The 23,737-nt window shown below is 43.5% G+C and overlaps 1 long non-coding RNA gene across 2 annotated transcripts in view; it reads left to right on the forward strand.

The window, feature by feature from the left end:
* LOC138283471 (uncharacterized) overlaps positions 1–23,737 on the forward strand; it is a 163,305-nt gene that overhangs the window by 83,483 nt on the left and 56,085 nt on the right. Inside the window, exon 5 of one of the 2 annotated variants that reach the window (XR_011201278.1) lies at positions 12,248–12,283. The exons of the other annotated variant lie outside the window; for it this stretch is intronic. This is a non-coding gene — a long non-coding RNA (uncharacterized lncRNA). The remainder of the gene's footprint in view (positions 1–12,247; positions 12,284–23,737) is intronic. 2 annotated transcript variants of the gene reach the window in all.

Raw genomic sequence — 23,737 nt, forward strand, 5'->3', positions numbered from 1 at the left:
GTATTTATGGAGGGAATTGTGGGGCCTTTAAATATACAAAGGTAATATTTTACAACTGGACTGGACTTTAGGAATTTAGTATGTAGGGGCTAGGTGAGACAAGCCATTGCCTTTGAGTGGGTTAATGGGTTTAGGAATCAGGAGTGGCTCGCTGGTCTTTGTTGGGGAGGGGCAGCACTAGGGGTGCATTGGTGGTTCAAGGGGAAGGGAATTCATTTTTTTTTATTATTTAAAAATCACTTACCTGCTTCTCTGCTGCGCTGCCGCTGCACCACTCCTCTCCTGCACTGCAGGCACAGACTCCCAAGCCTGCCGTGCAGCCAATCCTGGCACTGCTCAAACCAACATTCGGATTGTGTTGCTGTGCTGGAGAAAGCCTACTGCGCATGTATGTTTGGCCGGCCCAAGACGGCCAGCAAAACATACATGCGCATTGAGCAGAGTGCACAGTGCACTCTCCTCATCCTCTTCATCCCCAATGTCCCGCCCTTTTAACAAACAAAACGATAAAGCATAGTTTATTATAGTTTCATTTGTTAAAGGATTTGCAGCGGCTGCTGCTGGTGGGGGGGTGATGCTCCTCCACCCTAACGGAGGAGCTGCGCCTGGTAGGAATGTTCCCTGAGAGGTAGTTATAAAATATTATTGGTAGTTGTGGTTGGGAAGAGCATAAAATATTTTGACCTTGTTTCACAGTTGGAGAGAGAATAGGCAGGGGCTGGGGTGAGTGCTTGAATCTAGCAGGTCTGTGGTGCCAGTAGGTATAGTAAAAGAGAGGAAAGACTACTATCACCATGAGGGCAACGGATGGTACCTTGTGCAGGCAGAAGAGACTGGTAGACCCTAGAGTTGGTAGACTCTGAAGGACCTGTAAGGACTGAAAGGGTGTAGGACCTATAAATTGAGGATAGCAAAACAAAGGTGCACTGGTACATTAAAGGAGTGATGTAGGACTGTTAGTCTGAGGAGGTAGGTTGGGGTATTTTAAGGAAAGGAAAGAAGCAAAAAACAACTCGTCTTGGGCCCCAGGAACAGATTATTCTCCAAGACTCCCCAATACTTTCTGCTGACTTCAAGGGTGGTGCCGATAACAAATACTAACACAGCACAGAAACCGTCTCCGGGGATGACAATGTGGATGTTCTCAGATGGACACGAAATGGCACTGAGGCATAGAGTTGGAAGGCATCGGGTCAGAGCTACCAGATAGGGCAAACCTCAAGGAGTAGTTGTCTATTGTTTGCTGTCCAATCAACCCACTGCAAGCACAGGGGATGATGGTCATAGACGTCTCCTCACTGGACTGGGTCACCCATCTGGCTGACAGAAATGTAAAGGGGTCTTTTGGACATGTAGAGCATCATCTGCACTTAAAAATGCTAGAGTTGTGGGCAGTTTGCATTGCCCTTAAGACATTCCTCTCTTTGATATCAGGGAGCAGCAGTCAGATTCTGTTGGACAACAGCCTCCAATATATAACATTGATCCATATTGGGAGGCGATTCATCTGCGGCACTGCATACACTGAAGGTGATTTTTCCCTGGCATGGGCTCTCAACATGAGACAGGATGCTCTCAGTTGTATTTCACTGGAGGACCCTGAGTAGAAACTACACTCCGAAGTAACAGAGGTGATGTTCTCAGGTTTAAGGTATCCATCCCTGGATCTCTTCACCACAGTCCTCTTCAGAAAGTGTACTCTGTTTTGTGCCATACACTTCCCTTTGAATGGTTCTTTGAGTAACACTTTTATGCTCAGCTGATCCAAGGGCCTGTTGTATGTGTTTCCACCAATTCTGCTTCTGCTGAAAGTCCTGCAAAAGGTTTTTGTAGGATCAAGCAAAACTAATTCTAACCACCCCTGCTTGGGGCACAGAAGATTTGGTATGGAAAACTGTTGGCATTCTGCATTTGTCTACCTCTTCAGCTTCAGTGCAGAACAGATCTACTCTTACAGCAGGATGTTTAAGTTCCCCAGCCAAGTCCCAAACTCTGTGTCTGTATATGTGGAGATTGACCAGTACCAGCTGTAGTCCTTTTCCATCCCTGAAAGTTTTGCAGATGTCATCTTGTCTGCCCGGAGACCAGCTACACAGTATAATCATGCAGTTTGTTGAACACATTTTCCAATGGTGTGGGTCAGATGGCTTGGGGCTGGGAGTGACTACAGTAAAGAATTACCTGTCAGCCTTGTTGGCGTTCATGTGTCTCCTTGATTAGCCTTTTTGCTTACTTTACCTTTATGGAAAGTTTTCAGAACTTTTGCTCTACTTCTTTCCGACCACTCTGTTCATTGTTCCTCAGTGGGATTTTAATCTTGTTCTCAGTTTCTTGATGGCATCGCCTTTTGAGCTGGGGCACATTTGCTCAGTTCTGCTTCTTACTTTGAAGACACTATTGTTATTTGCAATAACTTCTGCACGTAGAGTCAGAGAACTTTGTCCACCTTTCAGTTTTTCTTTAACTAAGGCAAGTTGGTGCTGCATACTTGGCTGTGTAAAATTTTAATTATGTTGGTGTCATTTGCGTAATTTTGGAAATTTCAAGTTATGCTTGCTACGCAAAGTTCCAGAAATTATGCCATTATGCAGGACTAACGTGCCATCCACCTTAAAAATTTACAGCGAATGTGCTATTCACAGAAAAGGTTTATCACAAACGTACATGAACAACAGAATCCAAGCAGTTTTTGTTTGTGGAGCTTTTGTGTTTTGCACATTTGTTTAGCATGAAATGCATCCTTGAGTCAAAAATTGATATGAGGACATATTTCAAGCTAAAATATAGGTCTAAATGATGGATTTACTTCTTTGCAATTACACAAGGCTTTGTGTGATTTTGCTGAAATTTAGAACAATTACGCGAAAGCAAATCATATGAATTTCTAACATCCCTACTGCATACCAAGACTGCCTCCTTGTCCAAGGTGATTTTAGCCTTCCACACTGACCATTCTATCGCTCTAGCAATTGCCCTTTCTCCCTCTCATCCATCCAAGGGGAAGGAGAGAGGGATCCCAGGCAAATGGTGTCCTACTTCATCGATAAAGGATGCCAAGCTATTTGTGGGCATCACTGGAGCAAAGAAAAGCAAGGAGTTGAATAATTGCACCATTTTGCTATAGGTCATTACATGCATTAAGATCTCCGGAGGGCATTTATGTCCTTTCTGCTAGGGGCATGGCTCCTTCAATGGCTCTCACAATGGATTCCAGTGTCTGGTATCTGCCAGGCAGCCACATGGTCATGTTAGCCTAGCATTACTGCCTCACAGTCGAAGCATGCAGTGGAAGATACTTTGCCAGGGCTCTGCTGCCTGGGCTCCTTGGTTAATCAGCAGAACTAATTCCCGGCACTCACATGGTATTGGTTTGGAATTCATTCTAAGAGGGAGAAATCTACATTAAGATGTATCCATCAAGTCTATGTTACTTAATATTACTTAATATGTCTGGTTAAGACTTAATATTACTGCATATTCTTCACTGCCTCCCGCCCCTCTTAATGAGTCAGTGATTTATATATAATAAGAAGATCCCAAGGAAAGCAAACATGTTTGTGCTGATATTGTTGCTGTTGAGACTATCTTTGTGAAGTGTATGCTTCACTGGGGCACCAAAAAAGGTTCAGGAACTGACGGCTTTGCATAGCCAGGTGTGTTTTATACAGCGGTCGCATCATATCTGGTGGATGGTGATGCAGTTAGAGCAGCATGGTGACACCTAGTTCTATTCAAGGGAAACCTTTTCTAGACCAGACTAATGCCTGGTGATTTTTTTTAACTATGAGGAATCTGTAGAAAATATCATTCAAGAAGTTAAGTAACTTCACTTATGGGTATTATTAGAAATGGCATAAGAAATGGGTCAGTATTTTTCCACTCCTGGAGCTACCGATACCAAGGTTACCAGTAAGTCCAGGGTCAAGTTAAATCCAAGACATTACGGGTTGAAATTGATAAATGCATGTGACGCCATTCTTTTGGCCAGTGGTCTGAGTGGTGGAAGAGGGTGAATGGGAGGGGCAAGGCAGGTGAGGCCAGAGCTGGGGGAGCATTTGCAAATCAATTAATTGTGAAGATGCACGGCGGGTGGTGGTCAGGCATAGCAACTGCTTGCAGCCCCCAAAACCCTGCATTCAGGTACAGTGTTTCCATGCCGGAGATCACCAAGTCCAGCATTTTGGACTCAGTAGCCCTAAGCCAGAAAACGTTGGGCTACTCAGAACTCCTGAACCCCTTTGTGGCACTTGTAATAAGGTTCCATGTATTTAATTTCTCTGTTCTCCTTTTCTAATTAGTGTGATTTGAAGTTTTATGGCATTTCCTTCATGTAATATTGATAACATAGGCGGTGAGAGCAATCTAGGGCAGGATTCAAAAATGTGAACTTACACATTTGTGTAAAGATACTATTTGTTTGTATTCACAAATATGAGGATCTCTCTTGCCCCATCTCTGCTTGTTTAACATGTTGCCTGTCAACACAAAGCAGGTAATTTACAAAGTTCTAAAACCATTCCCGCATGTATTTGTCCCAAAGGTTTCTTTGCGATATGGATTTATTCCTTGGTAGATCGGTTACCTATCATTACCAGGTCATTACTCTTTATCACCCTATACTTTTAGGGTCCTTCAACCATTTTACTGCACTCTCTCCGGTTTGCCAACAGGTTCCTCAATACTTATTCCAAGATGGCCGAATGTTTCGTTTGGATCTACTACTAGCTTAGGAGTGTAGTCTGTTTTCAAACGCACACGCTAAGGATATCATGTGAAATGATCTACAATGCCCAGCTCCCCACATCCGGATGCCGTCTTCCTCAGATATAGTGCATTTTCCAGGTATTTTGGTTCTTCTGGTAACACAGCAGACCCTATTTTCTTAGTACATGATTTCTCACTGCTTGAGCATTGTCTAGTGTGGCTTTCACAACTGTGCCTTTACGTTGTTCATTAGGAGCTTACCAAGGTCTCCTTCATTTATTTTCATACAAGATGTAACACATCCAGTGACTGCTACACACCTACACAGTCCTATCGGTGAGAACTCTTCTTTGTGTACATTTTCTGTTATTATATGGGGTATACAATGGATATTACTACCAACTTTTGTTTTACTACACTGCAACTTCTCGAGAATTGTCGCAGGATTACTATTTCTCATACCTCCAATGTCTCCCCATTCCTACCATACACTGGTACTGATGTTATTGACTCTTGTGGGTTTTCTATATTTATATTATATTTTCTTTCGCCTCAGATGGTGGGGTAACACACTATTTTGTGACTAGTCAAGTGTCTATCTACAGGTTTTGTTGGGCACTATCTTCGCATTGCTGAGATACAGTATTCGCATAGGCACCCAAGGTGGGTTTTTCCCCTTAGAGTTTATATATACTATGCAACAACATATCTTGTCTAACACGTCAGTTTCTTGCTTTTGCAGTGCGATTGGTTTTGATTGATTGTAACAGCACGCTACTGATTAGTGGCCTCACAGTGTAGTTGCACCACATAAGTAGTTATCTCTCTAATTTTGAGTTAGTTTTCTAATATAAATATTTCCCAATTAATAATATTAACTTATATTCTTGACATAAGTGCCCTTTTACAAACATGGTTTACCTTCTGCGAACCATTGTTGGCTAACCTATGTGGTATGTCATGTTTATTTTTACCTCAAACCCCACTTTATGAATAGGTTTTGTACAAAATAGGTCTTTGGACAACAGACAGCTATAAGTACCTATTTGGGAGCCATAAAAAAAGGAAATAGCACAAAACAGCATAGTGATCAAACAAACCGATTTGAAAATACTCTGCACTGCATCTTTGCAGTCATCACAGAAGAGTCAATAAAAAAAAAAACTATTAAAAGTTCGCAAATGTTGTTTGTGTGCCTTTCTGAATCGAAGATGCAAGTTTGTCAGCCTATTCTTCTAAAAGAGACCAGATATCACTTTAAGAGTGTCCATTGCACTACTTCCTGTTGTCCCATCCCATCACATAGCATTCCGAAACTGACCACTTCCTATTTTCTTAAGAAAAACACACAGTATCTACAGCTACTATATACACATACTACTGTAAGAATAAAAAAACAACTCACAAAGGCGAGACCTATTTGCTTTGCCAGTGCGTTGTAAGCAGAGTTCTCCGCCCTGACTGTGGGCACACTGCAGTCCTAAACGTACAATTAAATTGTAGTTTGTGAATACCTAAAAAATAGTAAACTTACAAAAGTGTATGTTTACCTTTGTGAATAAATCCTTTAGTGTTTTTTGTAAACAGGGAAAATGTAAACTGCACAACCACCTGGAAACCTTACAAAGCATGACCAAATATGAACTTTCATGAGAGGGCAGTATCTGTGTTCCCTTGGCAGCCTGTGCTGGTGCTGCTGTTCACGTGTTGTACTCCCACACCAGCTTCCTCGAGCCTATCACTTGGGATGATGCCAGGACAGAAACTCGGTAACTGCTCATAATGTCTGCCTGGAGCAACAGACATCTCGGTTTTCTCCAGTGCTTAATTTGAGCCCGTGGTTGCTGTTGGGGATCACGGGAATGAAATGATTTCACCACACTCACCGCAGACCTTTCTTCCAACAATCTCCACGTTTCCCACCCAGGAGCACATTTCTATATCCTCTGGAAACAGGAATGCCATGTCTTGCTTCCTCTGCTATTTCACTTAGGGGTGTGTTTGGGGGTCCCCATCAGACATTGTCCACAAGGAAGAGCGGTAAAAATAAACGGCAAAGGAGGAAGAGAAAATCAGAAAAAACGTCTGAGAGGGAGAAAGCAGGAAATTGCAAGAGAGAAATAAAGGGGTCGGGAGTATCTGGGAATGAATTAGAGAGGCGTGAGGTTTAGTCAAGACTACATTTGGCGCTCTGACGATTAATAGCACCGGTCGTGGGCTTCTTTGAAAAGCTTTACGCACCGGCACTCATTCTTTTACAAATTAAGAACTATTTTTTCCCAAAATGTTATAGAATAAAGACTTACCGGTAATCCTTGCATTTTTGGGGGATAGTGTGGACCTAACTCCAAAACTTCTTCACAGATAGACTGTTTATTTATAGCAGGGTCGCCGTGGTCCTGCTGTACATAGAACTGAAGTTATATTACCCTGGAACCCAGTCCTCTCATTTCAGGAGTCACAATCTAGCTACCAGAACGCATCTGTTGGGGGTTCTGAGGCGTAGTGGGTATTTACTGTGAAGGAAATTCCAAATGGCCTGATGCAAACAGTTTTTACCGGATGCATTTCTTGGTATGTATGTGTTTTTACACTAGTCGACCAAGTACACCTATGGCTGATTCCAAGTGCATCTTGGAATGACTTATTAGTGGCTGACGGTTGTAATTTATTTTTGTTTAATCAGCTGAAATGTCAATTTTTTTACACTGGACCTAAACAGTCCAATGTCTAAACATTAAGGCCCATATTTATACTTTTTGACGCTAAACTGCGCTAACGCAGTTTAGCGTCAAAAAGTTTTGCGCCGTCTAACGCCATTCTGAAGCGCCATGCGGGCGCCGTATTTATGGAATGGCGTTAGACGGCGCAATCAGACCGGCGCTGCCTGGTTTGCGTGGGAAAAAACCACGTAGACCAGACAGCGCCGGCGTAGGGGGAAAATGGCGCATGGGCGTCTTAAAATGGGGCAAGTCAGGTTACGTCGAAAAAATCGTCTTAACCCGACTTGCGCCATTTTTTAACGACGCCCATCCCCCATCAACATGACTCCTATCATTGTAAAGATAGGAGTCATGCCCCCTTGCCCAATGGCCATGCCCAGGGGACTTCTGTCCCCTGGGCATGGTCATTGGGCATAGTGGCATGTAGGGGGGCACAAATAAGGCCCCCCTATGCCACCAAAAAAAAATATAAAAAATAAAAAATTATACTTACCTGAACTTACCTGAATGTCCCTGGGGTGGGTCCCTCCATCCTTGGGGGTCCTCCTGGGGTGGGCAAGGGTGGCAGGGGGGGTCCCTGGGGGCATGGGAGGGCACCTGTGGGCTCATTTTGAGCCCACAGGCCCCTTAACGCCTGCCCTGAGCAGGCGTTAAAAAGTGGCGCAAATGCGCCGTTTTTTGCCACGCCAACTCCCGGGCGTCTCTTTTGCCCGGGAGTATAAATACCACGTAAAGGCCTGGGAGTCATTTTTTAGACGGGAACGCCTCCCTTGCATATCATTAACGCAAGGAAGGGGTTCACGCTAAAAAATGACGCACATTCCGGGAACTTTGGCGCTATTCGCCTCTAACGCCATAGTATAAATATGGCGTTAGTTGGCGTTAGTTTTGCGTCAAAATTGCGTCAAAAAAAACGACGCAATTTCGGCGCAAACGGAGTATAAATATGGCCCTAAGTACAAACCATATGTAAACAATGAAATACAATCTTCACCAGGATAAATCACCCCGGGCTTTTAACTCTTTAGCAGAGTATGGTTGCCTAAACTTTACTAATCATAATAGGCCAGTTGTTGTGTTTGTCCAGCCGAAGCAGAGACAGCACTGCTCACTTTGAGAACAATTGCTCAGAACAATTGCGATGATGACAGCAACATGTAATACTACAATACATATGTACCAGATTTTGTATGGTGCATAAAATGCATAATGTGTTTGTTTTCGAGTGCACACACAATATTAAAGTATGTGAGGCCTGACTACGGAATCAGTAATATCCAGGACAAATTAAATGATCTGTACTAGTTTGCATTGTTTGCATAGGTTTTTCTTTGGTGACATTTGCATTTGTGGAAGCACAACCCCAAACCCAAAATTCAGGTCACCCCAAAATTTAGATCACTCCAAATTTAACTCTGGAAAGGTCCACTCCAAAGTTGATCTTGCAATAGAAGCACCCTCCTCAATATCAGACCCTACATTAGTTTAAAGATAAAGACAAGTAACTTGGACCACTCAACAACTGAGTTCTAGCTCAGGGAAAAGCTAAATGGTTTTATTACAATATCTCGAAAATCAAGCAGTACAGAATAAATGTTAAACGCCATGAAGGCTGGAATCCAAATGACATAGTCAGAATTTAGAAATATTCTAATTCCCAAATTAACAGTAAAAACGTATGACGGACAAAGTCCCTGGAGGAAAAGGAACATCCGCAGGCTCAACCCCAAAACCAGAGTTTTTTATACTCAGTTTCAGCCTACAGAATCAGAGAAGACTGTAATTCCACAGTGGCATAAGAGCTAACACATTTTAGACAAATCAAAACACAACAAAGCAGAAAAAAGTTCACAACACTAACCCACTTATAAGAAAGCGTTTTTGTAGTCCGGAGACGTACACCGTAATAGGAAACATTATTAAACAATTACCCATACAGCCAGGACCAGCTTTAGGACTGGTGGCGCCCTGTGCGACAGTTTATTTTGGTGCCCCCCACCCCATGACCTCCTCCTCGGTTTCACTCACGACCACCCGGCAAATGTGCCCCTCATCTCTCCATTGCTCCCCTTTCACATACATTCATGTGTTTTAAAGCACTTGTAAAGGCTGGCTTTACTAATCCACTCAGCTATCCATATAACATATAGGGGCATGTTTAAGAGCCCCTAGCGCCATTCTACTGCCCCATTAGCGTCTTTTTTTTTTACGCTAATGTGGCGTTAAAAGGCCAAAAATGCTGTGCCATATTTACAAAGTGGCGCAATGCAGGCATTGCGCCACTTTGTAACCCTTTGAGCTACATTGTGCCTGCGCCAGGCATAATGTATGCAAAGGTGCCACTGCCACCGTCAGGGGTGTCCAAAAAAATGGCGCAAAGAAATCAGGCAATTTTAATGCTTGCTCGGAGCATGCGTTAAAAGGAGGCTGGTTACAATGGGCCTCTGGGTGCTTTGCAGGATTAGTATCAACATTTAAACTAATCCTGCATAGCGCCTGACTAGCGCCAAAAATTCTGACGCTAGTCCCCTAACTACTGTCATGGTGTGCCATATTTTAAATATAGCCCACACATGGTGGCGTTAGGGTGGGCGCTAAGGGGCACAAGAAAAGCGACGCTGCACACAGTGCTGCGCCGCTTTTTTCAAATAGACCCTTTAGAGGCATGTTTAAGCGCTCCTAGTGCCATTCTAACAACACATTCATGTCATTTTTTGATGCGATGCTAATGTGGTGTTAGAAGGCCAAAAATGCTGCACCATATTTACGAAGTAGCACAATGCATGCATTGTGCCACTTTGTAATCCTTTGCACTACATTATGCCTGCACCAGACATAGGGGGTCATTCTGACCCTGGCGGTCATGGACCGCCAGGGCCAACGACCGCGGAAGCACCGGCAACAGGCTGGCGGTGCTTCCATGAGCATTCTGACCGCGGCGGTACAGCCGCGGTCAGAAACGGGAAACCGGCGGTGTCCCGCTGGTTTCCCGCTGCCCCAGGGAATCCTCCACGGCGGTGCTGCAAGCAGCGCCGCCATGGGGATTCCGACCCCCTTCCCGCCAGCCTGGTTCTGGCGGTTTTCACCGCCAGAACCTGGCTGGCGGGAACGGGTGTCGTGGGGCCCCTGCAGTGCCCATGCCAATGGCATGGGCACTGCAGGGGCCCCCTAACAGGGCCCCACATAGATTTTCAGTGTCTGCGTGGCAGACACTGAAAATCACGACGGGTGCAACTGCACCGGTCGCACCAAGTCCACTCCGCCGGCTCCATTCGGAGCCGGCATCCTCGTGGAAGGGGGTTTCCCGCTGGGCGGGCGGGCGGCCTTCTGGCGGTCGCCCGCCAGCCCAGCAGGAAACTCAGAATGACCGCCGCGGTCATTTGACCGCGGTGCGGTCATTCGGCGGCTCCCACCGGGCGTGCGGTGACCGCCGCCGGCGGGAGTCGGAATGACCCCCATAATGTTTGCAAAGGGGGCATCTCCCCGTTAGGGGGCCAAAAACAATGACGCAAAGAAATCTGTCAGATTTCTTTGCGTCATTTTTTTCTGGCACTTTCAACACTTGCTCAGAGCAGGCCTAAAAAGGAGGTTTCCATGGGTGCAATGGGCCTCTGGGTGCTTTGTAGGATTAGCGTCAACATTTTTTACGCGTAAAAAATTCTGATGCTAGTCCCCTAACTACCGCCATGGTGCGCCGTATTTTAAATCTGACGCACACATGATGGCGTTAGGGGACGCTAAGGGGTGCAAGAAAAGTGGCACCACATTTCTTAAATATGCCCCATAGTTCTGTTTTCTGCAGCAGGCATATTAACCCTCTATGCTACTTTAAGTTGAATCAAAGCTTGGAAAAACTCCCATCTCTCTCCCTAGCAGGAACATTAATCACAAGAGGTATCTTGATATTTTAATTGTTTCTTGAAGGCTGGACGCCCAAAGAACGTTTCAGTAGGTGCTTTTAAATCGCAAGTATAGGAAGTTATTCTAAACACAGTGCCCCCCCCCCCCCCCCCAACCCCAAAGTCAGCGCCCGGTGCGGCTGCATCGCTTGCATCGCTTGCATCGCACAAAAGCCGGCCCTGCATACAGCAATCATCTGCGAGACTGTGGGGGCACATTGTGGGAGGGGAAATGAGCAGGAGTGAGATGAACAACATCAGAACGGCATCCATGTTAACTAAAATGTTTTTTTTTTTTTTAAATGTGGTACAGCTAAATTATGTTAATAAACACACTTTTATGAATCGTATTAAACTCGTTTCAACTGCAATGTTATAAATTCAGCATTTTTGTATCTTACTCATCATAAAAATCATTAATATTTAACATTAATTGTTACCGAAAATGTTAAATTTTTAAAAACGGCTGCGAATGTTATATTCAGTTTTAAGTTGCCTTGCGTGCCTTGATTTGTGTCCTCCTATAATGTGGGGTTTACCTTTAAATTACAGCAACCCGTCAGTTTTTCAGTGCTTGTGCAATCTTTACATATGCCACAGTCATAAGTATTACTGTTTTGGATCGCAGGGTTGTGCAACTGAATGCCACTTGCATGCCTTCCTCAGGCTTGTATTGTGGGGCAGATATCTAAGCAACAGGGGCACCTTCTTCATTTTTGTCCTACTGTTATGTGACTTGCTTTTCAACTGATTATGAATGAGCACTTCACCCACACATCAGGGTGGACACTCGTCAGTCACGTTAGGGAAGAACTTCTGACAACAAAAAACAGATGTTGGCTGGCACACTGGTGTAATTTGACCCTTTGGATGTCACATGACCGTAACTTGTACTTCCTTTTTGTTACATAATACTCCTAGTGGGTCCATGAACCGAACCACGCCTACGAAGAAGAGGTAAGTTTATCATCATAAATACTTTCAGTCAGGTAAACAGCAGCTTGACAACTGACACGCCTAACAATTCAGTGATCAAAGGTGGCATTCCGTTCTCTGATGACATCACCAAACTCCAAATGCCACACATTTACCTCTCTTGTAAAGATTAGAAAGTCAAAAACTACACATAAACAAAGGGGCTTAACAAATGTATACACTGGAAAAACAAGAATCGTAAATTGTACATTGACAGTTAAGGATGGTTAGGGAGTAGCACATGAAGTTCACCACTGAAACTACCAACGACCAGCTGGTTATCAGTGATATCCTCGGAGCCCATGTGAGGCAGTTGTATCCACAGACGCCTCAGACAGAAGCAGAACAGAGGTGGGATAACCCGGCCAGCATAGTATTACTGAGACTTAGGCAGGGGCAGAGTCACGACCTAGACCTCTGCTGACGACAGATATTTTCAGGGGCAACAAAGACCATGGACAGGGAGAAGACCCGTGACAACGACGCACTGATGGCAACATTCTGTTAGGTCTATTCAGGGCAGTAGTGGGCAAGCTCATCTGGGTGTTTCTAGAGGCTAAAGAGAGAAGAATACTGCTGGCAACGATGAGATACGAACATAATTCTCACTCTTAAAAAGGATCAGCTGCAGTATAGGGCTTAGAGTTTTCTGGAAGGCTGATCTAGGTCTTCTATCAATTTCCTTCACAAAAAAATGTCAATGTTTCCCTGCTCCCTCTGATTCTTTTAGACATATTGTTGGTCTCTAGTCCTCGGCAAAGCAGTTGAGCTGAAAGCTGGTTTCCCATTCTCTGGTTTCTAAGTCTTTAATTGAGCCCATGCTGTCCTTTCCCCAGTGTACCTGCTTACTTTCGTGCACCTCGTCTAGGGACATTGTGGAGTTTGTTGATCATCTGGCACATAGAAGTTAGCTTCTGGTTCTATTTATTCAAGGCGTGCCCTAGAGTACAAAGAAGGGTGGTCTCACATGTAGAAGCTTAGACTCCAACCAACTGTTTGTCACAACAAACATTGCAGCATTCCTGTTACATACCGACGTCTAGAATCTGGGGTTTCCTACAGACATGACATTGTAGTACTGCAGTGTAGTATTGCTTCAACTTGCCTCTAGCCTTCAAGTAATATGGTCATCAAAAGGAAGAAAACATTCCAGAGGAGTCATCTGCAGTGATGTGGACACCGCAGGCACCCTAACATTCCTCATTCTTCCACCACGCTCACCACAGACCTTTCTCCCAGGGTTTATTCCCCATTTCCCAACGTCCTCTATGCTTCCTACCCGAGACCACATTTCTATATGCTCTGGAAATAGGCATGCCATGTTTCATACTTACTCTGCTGTTTCATCTATAGATGTATTGCAGATCACTGAATAAATGCTAGATCTTTGCAACACCCCTAGAGTTAGTACCGTTTCCTCTTTTATGGGCACTACCCTTATTTGCATATCATACTGGGGCTGAATTAGAGGTGGAAAATAACTGCAAAACCACCAGGGTGGTGACCCACTGTTGACAGATTCTTTACCGGGGTGGAATCTGCCAACAGAATTAGAGCTGCCCTTAGGCTAGAGTGCTAGCTGTAGTTCTGATGGTGGATTTTGTACCTCCATATTATTCACCAGTGGTAGACAAACAACCTTCTGCTGCAGATCAGTAGATTTAGCTATCTTTGACCTCTATATCTGCCCCATAGGTAGTACCTATCAACTTTACCAACTTGTTTGTGCTTTCAGCCGGTAGAGGCTATACTTGTTTGTTCACAAAGTCAAAGGTTTTCAACACACATCACAAGCAGAGCTCTGCCCTAGTCTATTTTCCTAGTTACCTAGATCATGTATTAATGTTTATAATAACTTAGTACTCTTCAGGACCTGGGTTCTATGTCCAGCTTTGTCAATTGACCGAAATGTCATGCTGGGCAAACAACTTAATCTTCCTGTGCCTTAAATTGTAAATATGTGTGGCATGATCTAAAGGTAGGTTTGACTCAAATATGCAAAGAGACACTTGATGTACACAATCTTGAATCATTTCTCTCTTACTGACCACTGATGTACAGAACTCTGTTGCTCCTTATCTCGGTTTACACCATGGAAAGATGAATACCTTGTAAGAGTGAAAGGCTAACCTAAGGCCGTTGGGGATCGAACGTACCGCCAACAGATTACACATGGTGACTGTACACTGATTAACCAAATAATTTCTGGAGTATATGAATGCGCAGTATCCCAGTATAACTCATGAAGAGAGAAGGGCTGGTCATGGTAGTCAGAAACACAGACGGATTGCGGCATTTGAAGACAATAATACATACGCACAACACTTAATGTAATGTGTCATAGGGGCACAATGCAGCTTAATGAGCTCTAAATTCAAGATTGAACAGAGAGAGAATATGTAGGTTCATGACCTCTTTATTATCTTGGGTGGGTCCCGGGTGTTCATCTACAAGTACAAGCCATTGAACATTATTGCAGTTCATTGAGCTACAGACAGATATGTATTATGCATACTGGTGAATTAATACAAAGTGCTGGGTGTGCACATGCATCTAGTCGCAAAACTAGGCCATGCAAGGGCGGAAGTGACCTAGAGATGACATATTCGCGACTCTCACTGAGCAAGCAAAACTATTTTCATCTCATGCCATTGGGAGTGAAAAACAAGTAAGTCTCGAATGACCTGCTTGTTAAAAATGAATCTGTACCTGCATGAGCCACTATCCCAGTTTCAATAAAACGTATTTTTGCTTTAAGGCTATTGTCAGAGAGGGAATATTGGAGCATGGATATGGCACTGACAGACTTTTATTTCTTAGTGTAACTTTTATGCAGGTATAATTGCATTGATCAGTTGATCCTCAAAGCTTCAATTCAGAGGCAGGACTGATCACAGCCCATCCACTGAGAGGCGAAGGCAATTCCTCAACCCCACCAACCCATGCAATCTGAGCTGGGCAATGAAAGCTGAAAATAACGTCTCCTGCATCCACAACTAGATTTACAGCATCTTCAGGCCCTTCTAACAGAACGACGTACAAAATGCCTGTAACATGGAGAACTACCCTCTCACTGCCGATACAGTGAGAACAATGATTCACTTCATCCAATTACAAGAAACAATACAGTTATGTTATGTTATGTTATGTTGATTTGTATAACACACTTATCACCCAAGAGGGTATCCAGGAGCTTGGGCAGGTGTGTAGGTTTGTGGTACCTAAGCTTCTTATACCAATAGACAGGTCTTCAGCTTCTTGCAGAACTCAAGAAGTGCGGAGGAGTCTCTGATGTGTTGAGAGAAGTTGTTCAATGTCTTGGGTGTGATGTAGGAGAATGAGTGACCTCCAGTTTTGATTTTGCAGATGCAGGGAATGTTGTTGAGTAAGAGTGAAGTAGGCAGAGTGAGGCAGACAAAAGGAATTCTAGAATTAATCTCAGCCACAGCTGAGACATTGACCCCAAGCAAGCAAAAGAAAGGCTGAAAAGGGAAAGGAGAGATGAAGAAGGAAAGAGGAAGCGAAAGATAGCTCAAGAGTGACAAAGGGGGAAAGCATGGATGGGACAGAACCTACCTTTAAGTGTGAATCGTAGCGACAAGAACATTTGTTGTGGAAGGTAGAAGCATGAGTTGATGTCAGGACTAGGAAGCCTTATTGGTACTTGGTAGCTTGGCATTCAGCAGAGTGATCATATGAAAACTTTTGGGCCTTTGCAATAAATTTATTTATTTTTAGAAATGTAGTTCTGTGACTGACTACCAGCACAGCTAACACATTTGGCCCCAGCCCTCACTACAACTCATACCTTTCCACCTCTGAAACATATCCCTTCATCACGATCTATAAAATGCTAAGTGTTTAAGGCACTGTCCCTCTCCCGCTTGCCAGGTGGCCACCAAAGACAGAATTTTGCTCAGGAAACACAGCCAACATTGCTGCCTGTTGGACCTGGCATCCTTGGCATGGTCTCTCCTAATGTTTTGCCTGTACTTAGGTTGTTTCTGTGTGCCGGACTCTGTTTCTGCTGTTCTTGTTACTCTTGGCACTTTACCACTGCTACCAGTGCTAAAGTTCAAGTATTCCTTATGTGAAATTGTATGTGTAATTGGCTTTTCCATAATTGGCATATTTTGATTTACTAGTAAGTCCCTAGTAAAGTGCACTAGAGGTGCCTAGGGCCTGTAAATCAAATGTTACTAGTGGGCCTGCAGCACTGATTGTGCCACCCACACGAGTAGCCCTCTAAACATGGCCCAGACCTGGCACTGCAGTGTCTGTGTGTGCAGTTTTAAACTGCCAATTCGTCTTGGAAAGTGTACCCACTTGCCAGGCCTAAACCTTCCATTTTTATACATGTAAGGCAGCCTTAAGGTAGGCCCTAGGAAGCCCCATGGGCAGGGTGCAGTGTATGTTAAAGGTAGGACATGTAGTGATGTGTTTTTACATGTCTTAACAGTGAAATACTGAGAAATTCGTTTTTCACTGTTGCACGGCCTATCTCTCTCATAGGTTAACATGGGGGCTGCCTTTAAATACCCTTAAAGTGCTGTTTCCCTTTGAGAGCAGATAGGAATATGGACTTTGGGTTCTCTGAACTCCCAATTTAGAAATACATCTTTTAGTGAAGTTGGTTTTTATATTGTTAATTTGAAAATGCCACTTTTTGAAAGTAGGCATTTTCTTGCTTAAACCATTCTGTGACCTGTTTGTGGATTCTCTGACTGGGTCAGACGGACAGCTGGGCTGTTTGTGAATCTCCTCTAGACAGGGACACAAAGGGAGCTGGGATGTAGCCTACATATCCTGATGAGCCATCTAGGCTAGAGTGGAGGGAGGAGTGGTCACTTACACTTGAATGGGCTGCACCTGCATCACACAATGCAGTCTCAAGCCCCCTGGTGAGTGTCTGCGGCCTGGTCTGGGCAAGGCAGGATCCTTTAAACAACTTCAAAGGCAGAAAGGGGTATAAGTATTGGACCCAAAACCCAAGACTTTAGATTTCTTCAATATTTGCTCTTGGAACCAAGAGGAACCTCTACCAAGGAGAAGAGTTGATGAGAAGTGCTGCCCCTGCCTTGTGACTGTGCTTTGTTGGACTATCCTGCAGTTGCTGCTTCTGCCTCTGAAAGGGGACAAAGACTGCACTTTGTGGTATGTTCCTGCTTGAGAAGAATCTCCAAGGGCTTGGACTGAGCTTCTCCACTGTTCTGACGTCTCAGGGCCATCAAAGACTTCCTCGGCCAGCACCTGGACTTTCTGCTGAGACTCCTGCCCTGTCAAGTGGTGCCTAATCCAGTTACTGGGCCCTTGAAAGGAGAAGCTGGTGGAAAAACCAAGAAAAAACAAGTAAACCGACTTCGGACGACTCCAGACCGACGTCGCTGCTGAAACCCGTGACGCCAACTGCAACTAAAGCTGTGTTCCTCGCTGGAGTGTGAAGACCCCGCAGGCCCCACACTGCTGCAGCCTTGCTGAAGTCCACGATGTTGTGGAAGTCGCCGCACCACATTGTGACCGCCGGACATCAACCCCACCAGAAGTACGAGGATCCAACGCTTCGCACCAATGCCTCCTCACCTTCACTGACCTGCAGCACTGGAACCAATGCCACCTCGGATCCAGCGATGCTGCGATCCCCGACTCCGTGCACCAGCCTATTTCTTTACGTTTACTAAAGGTACTATACCTGGGGGTCCATGTGACTCCATGACTGGCGGCATTGGTGTCGGGTTGTTGAGAACGCCTTCGTCACGACGCCTTGGTATCACCAAACAGAAACATTTGTGTTTCTAAACTCTATATTAAAGTTTAATGTTTAAAAATTCATAACTTTGCCTGCATATGTTGGATTTTTGTCATTGTGGTCTTATTTTGTTTAGATAAATATTGGCTATTGTTTTAAACCTGTGTGGTGTCCATTTTGTAGTGTTTCATTGTATTACTGTGTGTGTTGCTACAAATACTTTACACTTGTCTCTAGGTTAAGCCTTTCTGCTCTTGCCAAGCTACCAAGAGGGTGAGCGGGGGTTAACTAGGTGTGTTTCTCCTTTGCCCTGACTAAAGTAAGGGTCCTTCCTAAGACTGGGGACAACCTGACTGCCAACCAAAGACCCCATCCTTAACACTGCCTAAGAACTGACTGGCTGTTGCTAGCTTTAGTAGAGGAAGTATAGACCATCATTATCCTCGCCAGCTTCCACACAAGCTTCTATAAAGCAAAGAGCATCTATGCATTCTGGTGTACATCCGCATCAGATGTGATGAGCACCTTCCTTCGTGTCACACCACATACTGTTTCCAGCACCTGACCTTTCACTTACAAATCATTTCTATGAGGTGTGCTAGACTACTTTAAGAGACGCAAAACAAGATTACAATAACCAGAGTATTATGTTATCAGATAAAAGATTTGGAGTGGAAGCAGTATATTCAGTGACATGGGGTGAGGCGGCTTCCCTAAAACCTGCTTTCCCAAGCACATCATACTCTGACCCCTGCAGTGCCTGACAGTAGAGACACCTACCACATCCCCCATGCCTGCCATATATCTCTTTCTCACTGATTGCCTGAGTTCTGGGACCTTGTAAGCATCTTCAGGCAGGGCAGGAAGAGAGGCCAGATTCTAAATACAAACATTAACCCTTTCCCCCATTTCCTTGCCTTCTTCACCTCCTAAACCAGGAGAAGGCGCAGTTTTGAAAAAGAAGACTTCCAATAATTTGTTTGTAAACTATATATAGGTGCTAGAGGGGGTCTCTGTGCAAATAAAAAAAACAATAAAACAACAGTCTCTGGAGAGCTGCAACTTGAATTGGGAGTGTCAAAAGACCTGCATATGTTAGTTTCTCTCTCAGTGCTACTGCATCAAGCTCCTTGTACATGTGGCCTTATCTAAATCAGAATATAGGTTGCTGATACATAAAGAGAGGTGCACCAGTTCACAACAGACTTTTTTTATGGTGTCTTCATTTTTAACCAACATTACTGGTCTTACCACCATCCTTGTTGCAGGTACTCCTAAAAGTAAAAACTGTAAGCAGCTGGTTTAGGTAATCTCTGGGCATACAAATAACTGCAACAACCAACCATGATGTCATTCTCGACACCATGTTACAGCAGTCCTGGGCTTTCTGTTAACCTCACTGTGCATCCAGGAAGCTATAGTCCTGGTTCACCCATGCCAAACCTATTTGACTAAAGTTTTCAATGGCAATGGTCAAAAGAAAAGCTTCCCTATAATATGATGTCAAGAGATATCTGGTAACCTTACCTCATCCTCCTTCCCTACTAATATTCCCAAACTGCTTCTCTTCTGCCACCATCTTAATGATCTAAGCTGGGCACCATGACTTCACTCATCCTCCTTCACGGAAATAAATAGTGTTAATATTTTTGTGCGAGGGTGGTTAATGGTAAGTGCTCACCATCCCACACACTCTCCGTTCCTTGAATCTTAACCCTGACAAGCAGCCATGGCAAGCAACTTGACAGAAGTTTCCAACACTGCAGAAATGTAAGGAGGACTTCTCCTCACCACACAGTTTTTTTTACACATTAGGTGAGCTGACCAACTCCCCAAGCACACTAACATTATGCTCACAGAGCCAGCCAATCACTAAAAAATACATGGTACAAGTTTATAAGCAAATGTTAAATCTGTCGTACACTGATGTCCCAAGGCTCGGATTTGGGAATGTACCCTAAGCCATGCCAGGGAGGCTGAAATCCATTGGTTGCATCACAGAGATTTAAATTAAAGAAAGACCCTGAGAAACCAACTCAGACACCACAAGAAGAAATGGACACAGATAAAGAATCAGCAAAACCAAGCACAAGACTCCAGTGTAACCCTATGAGCATCAAAAGCACTGGGAAGAAAGACAACAAAAAAGTCTTAAAATAGGACTAGTCATACTAATACCACAATCTTCAGCTGTTAGCAGTGCAGACAGGTTATGAGAACATACACCAGAGCCATCAAAGCCCTCTAAACAGAGGCAGCGCCATCAGAGATGGACAACTTCTTAGTTAGACCACGCTTCCCCAGCTCACACTGGATTGCCTTAGATTGCCTGAAGACCATTATGCAACATGAACTCGACATTAAGATTGTCTATCCACACACTTTATCCCTTCCCCCTTATCACAGGATCATATAACCTCCATCAAGGACCTCTTAGTAACACCATGGAACACATATCTGGGATTCAACGTCCAAAAGGTAACCTTTCCTTGTGGCCCTGAGGCATCTTCATCTTCATGTTGGGCACTTCTGGTCTCTGAGAAAGGCTCGCCAGGCTAGAGTTTAGGACCAAGTCTTGTCACATGGACAGAAATCCACAAACAGCACCTGCCAGACTAGCACGCTACTGCATGCAAGATAGCAACCCAATGGGATAACACAAAGGGATATGAGTTTCATCATACAGAACCCTGGCTTCCCTGGATAACCTTGTTTAGATTTCAGGTCCTCAAGCAGCTTAGACATTCAAAAGGTATTCAGAAGTATAAAACCACATTATCACATGAGGACACAGCATCTCTTCTTTGCTACCCGGTTAAGGAACGCCAATGGTTCAACTAGGGGAGAAGTTGCTTCTCTGTTACACATGTCCGAATTTCTCTTCAAAGTAGACTATCCTAGCAGATATACCTCGTAACAAACTTGATGTTCATCTCTGGGTGTTCCTTCAATACAGAGCCACCAACCACGGAATGCTGGGATATAAACTAAAGGCTCACCACAATGACCACAGTTTCACATCAAAGGAGAATCAACACATGCCAGTTCTTGCCTATTTGGCAGAGCTAATTTCAGAGTTAAGACATCTTGGCCCACGTTTACGCAGAAATCACGCAATCCAGTGCAGTCAGTAAAGTTGCAGTGCTGCGTTTCGTGAACAGGAAAGAGCAGAATGATGACCTATCTACTATGATGTGGTGCTGTTTTCTTCTCTCCATGAGCCTAGCAATTTAAGTTGTCATGAGCCAATGGAGCCACTCTTCCGCCATAGTGCAAGGGTGTCTAGATAGTGGAAATCATAGTTTTGTGCAGGAAGGGGCGCCTTTCCGTACAAAAACTATGCTTTAATGTGTTTCTCTCTTTGTATGTGTGCAGTATAATGCAACACACATGCAAAGAATGAAAAATGAGAGAAATTAAGATTTTTCCCTTAACGGCCTCAGGAAAAAACAGGATTTTGGAACCAATCCCTGTCAAAAATTCTTTGTAGATAGGATTTGTGTCAAAACCCATCTGTGGTTACTTGAAAATGTCCATGCTACAACCATGGAATGCCCGAAAAGTAATACAAAGCGTCAAACTGCGCAGTTTTGCATTGTTTTTGGTTACAATCTAACGGATTTGCTTTAAAAAAGTACCACAAACTCAACACAATGTCTCTGTAAATCTGGGCCCAACTGTTTAACGGAGACTGTTCACATAAACTGTCCATTATCCTATTCATTCTCCAAAGGGCACAAAGGAACAAGCAAGTCACCAGAGACAAGGTTCAGTGAAACATTCACTGAAGGTACCAACAACAATAGCCCCTTGAGAGTTCCTTTTAGCTTTACTTGGATCACTGATTAATTTCAGAAAACATTAGTTAAAAATTTCAATTTTATATAATTCCCTTAAAACCATTAAAATACTTAAAATATAAAAAATAAAATACATAAGAGGTAACAGTTTCCAACACCACACTGAGAAAATAAGCATATCGTAATCATTCTTATTGGCATTCAAATATCCCTTAATTTGCTATGATTGCATACATCGCGATGTGACGAAAACACGCTTCTAATTACATTTGAAAAGCAATAAGGAATATAACATGCCCATATTTAGTCTATTACACATTTTCCAAGCAACTGATACATAATTATAAATAGTACAGGAGTTGTCATTTCGAACCATCATTGCGCCATTTTTTTAACAGGGTAATTAGCCATTTTGCATATCAGTTTCAAATAATAGGCAAACACCACATTATGTCTGACATCCGCAATGCTCTCGCCATCAATGTTTCTACATTTTCAAAATGCATTGTGTTAAGTGGCAAAACATCCATTCTGAATTTCACTTTCAAGGAGCAATTTTGCGGAGATATTTTTCCCAAATTTGGTTCCATACACATATTGTCTTTCATAGCGAATTATTTTCTGAAGTCTGGTGCCAAATCCAGCCCCTACTTCTTAAAACATGGCCCTTGTTATTGGATCTCGATGCTTTACTTTAACCTCGTGTATACCAGCCTTTTGTATGGAACTCGAGTAATGTGAATGGTAGTTAATTCACTTTTTAGCCATCTTCGAGGCCCAAGCTGCAGAATACCTCTCAGGAACGTATTTACACAGTTTTCTCAATATTACGTTGCGCTATGCTTCGTCACCATAAGTGGCCACTGTAAGAACTTTTACGTTATAAACTTGTTTTACGACTAGCATACATTAGCAGCCGTGTTTGTTCTTAATGTGCTGTAGGACTCGTGTAAGTATTTTCAAAACTCTTAGGACCAGGTAATCAAATGGTTGCACCTGTAATATTTTCTCGTTGGCCTTAAAAGTTCTTCTCAGTTTTCAACACTTACCCAGGATCCTTGTCTTTCCTCTGTGACTCATTTAGTAATACCCTTAGATAATAAAATAACCCTCTAGTCGCCTAAGCATGGCTCGTTCCGGGGGTGAGCAGAGCCACACTGTCCGCAAACATCATTATTGAAATACTGTAGACACATCATGACATTTTATGGCAGTCAGAACTTGGACCTGATAGAAAGCTTTAACACCATTCAAACCAAAACTAAAGATTCTTCCCAGGAATCAATGCCCTTCAAGGTTGAGGGATCCTTGGATCCAGCATAGGGTGTGGTTGAACAGCTAACACAATTTCCACGCAAAGCCTATTACGTTGCACACCATGACCAATGTGGCCGTGGAAGGAAAACTCCAGTCAGTAATAAAGTTAAGGAATTCTTTACAAATTCAAGAACAAAGTCATATAGACAATTTGCAAGACCAGGTTATATAGTTACAGAATCACCAAGGGTTGCCCATTAAATTCAGACAAACTAACATTAATAAAACTAAACATTCAAGAATAATAATACAAATCATTAACAGGAATATTTGAGATACAGAAATCAAGTGTTGCTCAGGCTCAACAAGCATTATTCAATTCAGTTTAGCAGAGTTACAAATTTAGCTGGGCACAGGAAACCCTACGGTTGGCCAAATCAGGGAAAAACATGTGGGGCAGAACACTTGCAGGCAAAAACAAAAAGGACAAAAAGAATTTGAGGAAGGGTAATCTCAGGTGGCAAGCTACTAACTAAGGTGGGCAAAAGATAGGTAAAAAGGAAAGGAATCAATGCCTTTGCGTAAGGTTGAAAGGGCATCATCCAATAAGAATCAATCTGTCTGAGTTGTTTA

This window comes from Pleurodeles waltl, chromosome 1_1 (assembly GCF_031143425.1).
Source record: "Pleurodeles waltl isolate 20211129_DDA chromosome 1_1, aPleWal1.hap1.20221129, whole genome shotgun sequence".
Classification (NCBI taxonomy): domain Eukaryota; kingdom Metazoa; phylum Chordata; class Amphibia; order Caudata; family Salamandridae; genus Pleurodeles; species Pleurodeles waltl.